This window comes from Tasmannia lanceolata, unplaced genomic scaffold (assembly GCF_043159265.1).
Source record: "Tasmannia lanceolata isolate RefF3 unplaced genomic scaffold, GAP_Taslan_0.1 ptg000026l, whole genome shotgun sequence".
Lineage (NCBI taxonomy): Eukaryota > Viridiplantae > Streptophyta > Magnoliopsida > Canellales > Winteraceae > Tasmannia > Tasmannia lanceolata.
Genome location: NW_027518703.1, coordinates 4,043,715 through 4,052,112, shown reverse-complemented (window position 1 = coordinate 4,052,112; position 8,398 = coordinate 4,043,715). Strand labels below are relative to the sequence as shown.

At 37.1% G+C, this 8,398-nt stretch overlaps 1 long non-coding RNA gene across 1 annotated transcript; it reads left to right on the top strand.

Annotated features, from left to right (window-relative positions):
* The first annotated feature begins 226 nt into the window (after nucleotides 1–226).
* Nucleotides 227–8,163, top strand: LOC143858736 (uncharacterized). The gene is made up of 8 exons (XR_013239024.1): nucleotides 227–687; nucleotides 794–829; nucleotides 994–1,062; nucleotides 5,616–6,828; nucleotides 6,975–7,071; nucleotides 7,189–7,374; nucleotides 7,466–7,554; nucleotides 7,670–8,163. It is a non-coding gene; the product is annotated as an uncharacterized LOC143858736 (long non-coding RNA).
* The last annotated feature ends 235 nt before the right edge of the window (nucleotides 8,164–8,398 follow it).

Sequence of the window (8,398 nt, the reverse complement as noted above, 5' to 3'; positions counted from 1 at the left end):
TTAACCAGGTTTTCTTATTTTAGTTGAACGAGCTTGGCTGGTGTACAACACCACAACTCCTTAGTTTTTTATAAGGCCATAACACCGCTTCTCGTCATCTGAGCAGCCCATTAATTTACGAGGTTCATCCTATCCTATATATATAAAGTGGAATCCTCTAAGCTGTGGTGGTGCCAAGTGTCAGCCCCTATTGTACCCCGCATATAGTTTTCCCCGATTTAAAATTCCAAAAGTCGAATTGCAAAAAGTTGTTCCACAACGTTTCACCATATATTTTTCCCCGATTTAAAATTACAAAAGTCGAATTGCAAAAGCTGTTCCACAACGTTTCACCTTCTAAACTCGAGTACAATCACATTCCGAAAATCCAGTTCGTAAGAAAAAAATGGTCAATCAATACGAAAGTAAAAGGCTAGATTTATTCCCAAAAACGTATCTCAATAAACAACCCTATGTATTCCTAGATTTATACTTTTTTTGCCCATGTTGTAAGTCATTTCGCAGCCATTTCTCTGCCCACGCCATGGCTTCCTTGGCGGCATAGCCACAAGACTCCAGAATTGACATCACATATTTCTCATGATGAAACCGTACCAGAGCCATGACCAAATAAAGATGGTAGTCATCTCAATCCTTATAAATGGTTTGCAGGATGGCTGCAACAAAGATCAACATGATCCAAATATGGTAAGAATCTTATCGCCTCATCGGTTTATATTTTTTTTCTAAAGTGTAATTCTCCACGGATCTTTGTGAATCTAGCATATTAATCTCTTGTGCTCTACTTTTGCAGGTTCAATTTGGGACCAGGACATTAACCAATGCTTTTGTAATTCCCTCCTCTCTTTTTTATAAGATGTATATTTAGAGTGCTTCTCCTTGACGAAAACATCCTCTTCAGTTTTCACCATTACATATGTCCTTGACATCCTGAAGTGGGTTTACATCATCGTGAATTGGGATGATTAATGCTACTTCTCTATCTCTTCCCAGGGCAATCAAAATTGATGGATAAGACATTAGTATATTGTGAATCGAGCAGGAAAAAATCGAAGGCCTCAGGTATGTAGAATGATCTATTATATGAGAGTTTTAATGCTTAGGGAGCTTTGCACAGTATTTTTTCTTATGGACATCGGAGTTGCCATAGTGAGAAAATAGCTTTGAAAATAGTTTTTTTCCAGTTCAAAGAAAAAAGATAGCTTTCATCTGTATGTGTTTTCACGGATGCATAGCCCATTACATAGGTTTTAACACTGTTGCAGCTTTTCATTCTTTGATGTTGTAGTGTATCATGGAAAAAATAATTTGGTTTTAATAAGAGATTGCACTCTGATTTTATGAGCAACTGAACTTTGTACTATTCAATATCAAAATAAATATAGGCTACTGACATCCACCATATTTTCACAATGAGGCGAACTCATTTTGTATTACACTTTTTGATTGGGTGGTCAGAGCATTTTGGGAATTGTAATCCATGGCTACTAGCCTACTATCCGATCAAATTACAAATGAAGTATGTAATATATTATTCCTTTCTCATTTTCATGTCTATGCTTTTATGTTGTAGTACGTTTACATGTTGTTCTCTTTTTCATGTCTATGCTTTTATGTTTTACTCCTCAGGTCTACGCTTATATGTTTTAGTTTATGCTGTATGTACTAGCCCCATCAAAGATTCAATTTTTTGCTTGAGATTTACATTAAGGAAGCAGAGCAAGTGGATTGTGGTACTCATGGGGTTTAACCTTAATAATATTTAAAAGCCAGTCGCGAAATGCCTTTCTTGGAAAATCACTAGCAAATCCCTTATTATTATTATAATTAATCCCTCAAATCGTCATTCATACTCACCTCCGGCTCCTGGGAAGCCACTATTTTTTTAATTTCAAAAAGTGAGTTCATATCTGCACTCCAGGATTTGATACCGTGACTCTTTTATGGATTGTGCCTACTTTCTTCTTCACAATCATTGTGCGTGAGCTCGATCAGATATTGTTATTTTAGGTAAGAGGCTGTGATGTGAAAGTGCTTCTTACATTTAAGACAAATCTACATTCCCAAGGCGGCATTGTTCTTGACTTTTTTCTTCCCAATTTTCCTTAATCTTATTTGCTGATCAATAGCGAGGTTTTGGTAGTAGTCTTTATCTATAAGAAGTTGATTTCTAATTTGGAAATCACTTAATAAGAATATAATCTTAAATTTTTTTCGTCTGCAAAAGAAAGTTGTCCTGATTCAATAGCAAGGCAAAAGAAAGTTGTTCATAGATACTATTAAAAAAAAATTGACCATAAATGTTACAATTTTATGAAAAATTTCTTCAATTATCTTTTATCAAAAATTTCTTTGTTTTTCGTTCTGTGCAATGCACGGGTCTGCAACTAGTTTAGTTATAAGATGATAGTTAATAGAAGGGGTTTGAAATTGATGAAGTTATCTTCTCGTCAGTGTTTTGTTCGGTTTTTCTATGAATGGGTAATTATTTAGGATTAGTTTAGAAAACTATAGGCTCTCCTCTATTTTTCGTCCATGCTAGGTTACATCTCGAATAACAAGTGTTGAAGTTGGTTTTATCAGGTTCCTGATGTAATGGTGATGTAATAGATTTTTAGTCATTCTTAAAACCTATTACATGATGCTGAGATTAGGCAGATCACATGCCGCATGGCTTGTAGACACGGGTGCTGCATCAGCCACCCAATCAGGGTCAGCTCAGTGAGCGTGGTTCAAAAGAAGTGATTGATCTCACTACAGATCTCGAGAGGGGCAGAAAAATCTACAAAACCGAGAGGAATTTCCCCTATCCTTGCCGCATCAGCCAGTCCCTACCCTTGCTGCATCAGCCATCTCCATATAACTAGGTTTTCTTATTCCTGTTGAACCAGCTTGGCTGGTGTACAATACCACAACTCCTTAGTTTTTTACAAGGCCATAGCACCGCTTCTCATCATCTGAGCAGCCAATTGATTTACAAGGTTCATTTAGTGATAAGAAGGCAGTTGTTAGAAGGGGTTTGAAATTGATGAAGATATCTTCTCATCAGTGTTTTGTTTTGTTTTCCTATGAATGGGTAATTGTTTAAGATTAGTTTAGAAAACTATAGGCTCTCCGCTATTTTTAGTCCAGGTTAGGTTACATCTTCAATAACAAGTGTTGAAGTTGGCTTTATCAGGTTCTTGATGTAATGGTGATGCAATAGATTTCTAGTTGTTCCTAAAACCTATTACATTATGCTGGGATTAGGCAGACAACATGCCACATGGCTTGTAGACTCTGGTGCTGCAATCAGCCACCCAATCAGGGTCAGCTCAGTGAGCGTGGTTGGATCGAAGTGATGGATCTCATGGCAGATCTCGTGAGTGGTAGAGAATTCTACAAAACTGAGAGGAATTTCCCCTACCATTGCCGCATCTGCCATCGAATAGACAAAGTCTACCCTATTATTTGAGAAGATAATCTCCATATTAACTGGGTTTTCTTATTCTTGTTGAACCAGTTTGGCTGGTATACAACACCACAGCTCCTTAGTTTTTTACAAGGCCATAACACCGCTTTTCGTCATCTGGGCAACCAATTAATTTATGAGGTTCATTTAGTGATAAGATGGCAGTTGTTATAAGGAGTTTGAAATTGATGAAGATATCTTTTCGTCGGTATTTTGTTTTGTTTTCCTATGAATGGGTTGTTGTTTAGGATTAGTTTAGAAAACTATAGGCTATCCTCTAATAGTAAAGGATCAAAACAGTAATTAAGCGATTTGAGGCAGGAAGGTATGCATCTATGTAAAACGGGACTATATAAATGTGATAGTAATATGTGCATTATAGTGATGTAAAATGGGGTTCGTTAGAATGTAGTTATTATGTGGTTATGAGTTATGTGTAGGGTAGTCTATGTGTGTTTTGTTGTTGTTGATGATATGTCTTGCAAGTGGGAAAGTTGATGGTTTATGTGTAACTACTTTGCTATTTTATTTAAGTAGTTTTATTACAATGAAAATAAGGAGAGAATTTTACAACAAAGGAGACTTTGTCTTCAAGAGAGTTATGGTTCCTCTTGAATTGAACCATTAGCAGTCCCGGTGTAATATCCGAGATTTTTATACCCAAAATACCCCGACTTAAATTTTCGTCGACCTTTGAAAAGGGAGGGCATTTTTGTCCTTAGAATCCTATTAGGGTTAGGACTCTTAATTGAAAACTATAAATACATCCTTTATGGTTCTGCAGAACATAATTCAACCCTAATCGTTTCTGTAGCCCTCGAAGAGAGAGAAGTTCGTGAGAATGGCGTGGGAGAATCGATTGTAGAGCCTTCGTCTGCAAAATTTGACTCTTAATTGTTTGCGTAGTTAAGAGAACTAAAGAAAAGAATAAGATTAATTTGTTAATATTGGTGTGTGTTGATCTAGAGATGGATTCATAGATCCCTAAGAGAATAGAATTTAGAATATGGAACTAGAATATTTAGGGTTTAGATTAATCCCGAAAAAGCTTAGATTAATTATGATAAATAAATCTTAGACTTTTGGAGTATGAAATTGGATTAGATGGATTCCTCTCGTCGATATGAATCCAACGGATCCAACCACGCTCGAAACGGAGGTCGAACGAGAAAGTTATTGCCTTTTGAAGTTTTCAGGACGAATCTGGAATTTCTGCTGAAAACCCACTTTGCGACCTTAGGACTTCCGAAGCATAGCTTAGGACTTCTGAAGGGGTACCAGTAGAATTGCTTCTCCAGCTTGCATCTTCGGAAGGCTTCTGGACTTCCTAAGGTACACTAGTCGGACGTCCGAACGCTGAAATTCTTTTAAACTTCAAAAACTCATATCTTCGTCGTCTCTTATCTGTTTTTGACGATCTTGTACTGTATGGACTCTGAAAAAGACGTACTTTATGATAAAAATAGATTAAAAAAAGTTTGAAGACGCTATAATGATGATAATTTCATAATACTAAAAAGAACCCTAGGACGAGTTACCGTGTCTTTTCCGATTAGACACCAAAGAGTGTCTTGTGTCAATGGAAGGGTATATATGCCTAATAGGACTGATATTAATGATGGAACTCATGTAGAATACCAATACTATTGATTGTAGGTAACCAATGTGTAATGTGAAAATGATTTCAAGCTTCAATCGAGGTGAGTAGTAAGAGACTATACTGATGGGTTAGCGAATGGGGTGCTAGTAACCAAAGTGCTATTGTTGAATACCTAACCCTTCTGAATATCGAATCAGTTTTTCTTGAGATGCTAGTTTATTTCTAGACCCTTAGCAAATGGGGGGATGAATAATACCTTTGGCACTTAGATACCACTGGCCAGTGTAATTACTGTCATATAGTAGACAGATATCGAATCAATAAACATAGCACTATCGATGTCTCAAGAAACTCCGACCTATCGAATTTGACACCCATATCGAATATTGAAATTGAATGATGCCTTATTTCTGAAATTGATGTCCATTGAACTACCAATTACTGTTATCATTGAATGCCTTACCGTATTTTGATTTCTTTTGCTTTTGATGCCATATCTGTTAGTGTAGTTTCTTATTACATCACATGAGCACGTTTAGCTCACTCTTATTTAACAAATTTCAGATCCTGAGGTGTGATTCTAGCTTGACGTTGGAGCTGCGGGGGAGGATTATTTGAAGATTTCATTATTTGCTTTATTAGGTTATTAGTGAGTAACATAGAGCTTTAGACTCATTTATTTTATTTTCTTTAGCATTGGGATGGGAGAGATCGAATATGGATTGTAATTGATTTATTTACGTTGAGGTTGAATGGTTATTTGGATTTAGTTTGTGGAGCATGGTTTTGTTTATTGCTAGCCTTGCATGCTTGTGAAGGCAACTTTACAGGTATGTGGCGCTGTTATGTTCTAAGCCATGGTAGGTGGTTTGGGGCGTGATGCCCAGTTGCCTCAAATCAACCTCATCACTACTAGAAATTGGCATCCAACAATGGAGAAGAGCCTACCTTTATTCGTTGTCTTTTCTAATGAATTGAGAAAATCAAAAGTCTACTTGGAGAGAAGAGTACGTGTGATTTGGGTAGTACTAAAGCAAGAAATGATGATCTAATAGATTGAAAAGTAAAGTCTCCATCAAAACGCAAAAAAATGAATTGAAGGATGGATAGCAACAGAGACATGCTTTTGATATGTAGTTGTGACCAGACATATATTATCGAGGGAAACAAGAGGATTGATGGGACTGACTTCATCTAGCCTTCATGTTGTATGGCTACTTGATTTCCATCTCTTTGTATGTGTTGATAGAAATAGACAAAATTTCGCAGACCATTTCCATCAATCAAGATGTGCACATGCATTATGAGGAGGCTCACAATCTATCACGTTGACATGCAGATAAGACAGGCACTCTAACCTGCAATTCCATGGAGTTCATTTAATGTTCTGTGGCTGGAAAGGCTTATGGTGGTGGCGCTACAAAGGTAGAGAAGGCTATGGCCAGAAGAAAATGTTCACCTTTGGTTCAAGAGATTGAAAGTTAGGAATTAGGATCTTGCCGAGGTACGGTCAGATGCAAGACCGTCAGTTAAAGGCTTCAACTTCGAGGATGAACGCATTAATATGTTATTGAAAATTACTTTCGCGTAATGGCGATCTTTCATACGGCCTAAAGGGGATGAAAAGACGTGAAATTTTTTGAATGAAGCTGAAATCCCCAAATGAGGCGAGCTTTGTGGTTGCTGCCAGATAACTTGGTTTTGAATTTTACCAGAGGACACATACAAGTATTTAACTCCATGAGTCGGATCTCATGTCTGGCATGAAAGTTGAAAGGTAATATTCATCATTTTGTTAGTGCATAATAGAGAAATTTTGCTATTGTGAGTTCTTTTTTGGTCTGTCATGTTGATCTATTATGATCAAGGTGATGTAATAACTTACAGGAGTCTGTTTATTTAAGCATCAACTCCTGTTTGCAGATCATATTAGCTTTTGAATATCTTATTAATAGCTCCCAAAGGCGGAAGTCTGTGATAGTAAGAAACCAAGAGGCCCAGTTGTTGCTACTCTCCAAAGGTGCCGATGTTTTTGTGATCTACAACTTACTAAAGCATTACTCGTTACTAGATATTAATAAAAACTTCAGGCATGATTAAATTCTTTACATCTAATTGTTTTAATTCCAATTAGCAGAGACTGTAAGGAAGTTTGAGAAGGAATTCGGTAAAGCCAAGAACTCAGTCAGTGCAGATCGAGATGAAAAGATTGATGAAGTGGCAGAGAAGATAGAGAAGGGTTTGATTCTTATTGGTGCCACAGCTGGTGAAGACAAACTTTAAAATGGCGTGGGTAGAAGGTCTTTTTTTTTCTTGAATGGTGGTGGGTAGAAGATCTTAAGACATGATATAAGTCAAACATTTTAGACATCAGTTATCGTTTGGAAGTGATTATGTTCTCCCATGTGTTTCAGGTTCCTGAATGCATTGACAAGCTTGCACAAGCTGGGATAAAACTCTGGATTTTAACCGGAGATAAGATGGAGACTGCCATCAATATTGGGTATGTTTATGGGATATAACTCTTTTAAATACATAATGTCATATATATATATATATATATGATGGCATCTCCTTCCATTTGTTTACATGTTTTTGACATGTATTAAATTTTGCAGATTTACAGGTAGTTTGCTGAGACAAGGAATGGGAAGATTTATGGAGGTTTATACCCATCCATTTAACCTCCACAAATGGAAGGATTAGGATGATCCTATGAAGCTGATTTTTTGGGCACACCCTATCTATATGAGGGCGTATCAAATGAATGCTTTGGATCATCCAAACAATGTGCCCCCCTGTGTTTGTGAGCTCTAGCTCACAACCACATCATGAATGAAGACAAAAAATAGCTGAAAAGTGAGCATGTGTGGCTGCTCTCACATGCAACAGCCCCATCCACGAAATGCCTTCTACGATGGTCGCTAGCAAATCATCCCCCCCTCAGCTTGTTCAGTTAATTCAATAGCTTTTTTCATTGCCTTTCGAAACGAAACTCTATTCTTTAATTGTAGAGCTATATATTCTGCAAGAATATTAGGTTGTCCATAAGGTTTTGCAACTCTTGTGCCCCTTGTATAGGGTTCCAAAGCTATCTTACTAATAAAAAGAAAGGGGCAAGCCAAAACCTACTCCTAACAAGTTGCTGGCTTTTCATCAGCCGGCGCCAACAACACACATACTAGTGTTCAGCCCCTATGCTATGCATGGGTGTAAAATGGTGTGCTTCCCATTAAAACATAAGATGTGAAATGGTGGGCAAACAAAGAAATATTGTGTGATACCATAACAAAAGGGAAATGATAAATGCACCTCTTTTAATTACTTGGGGTACCCGGGCTGCATTG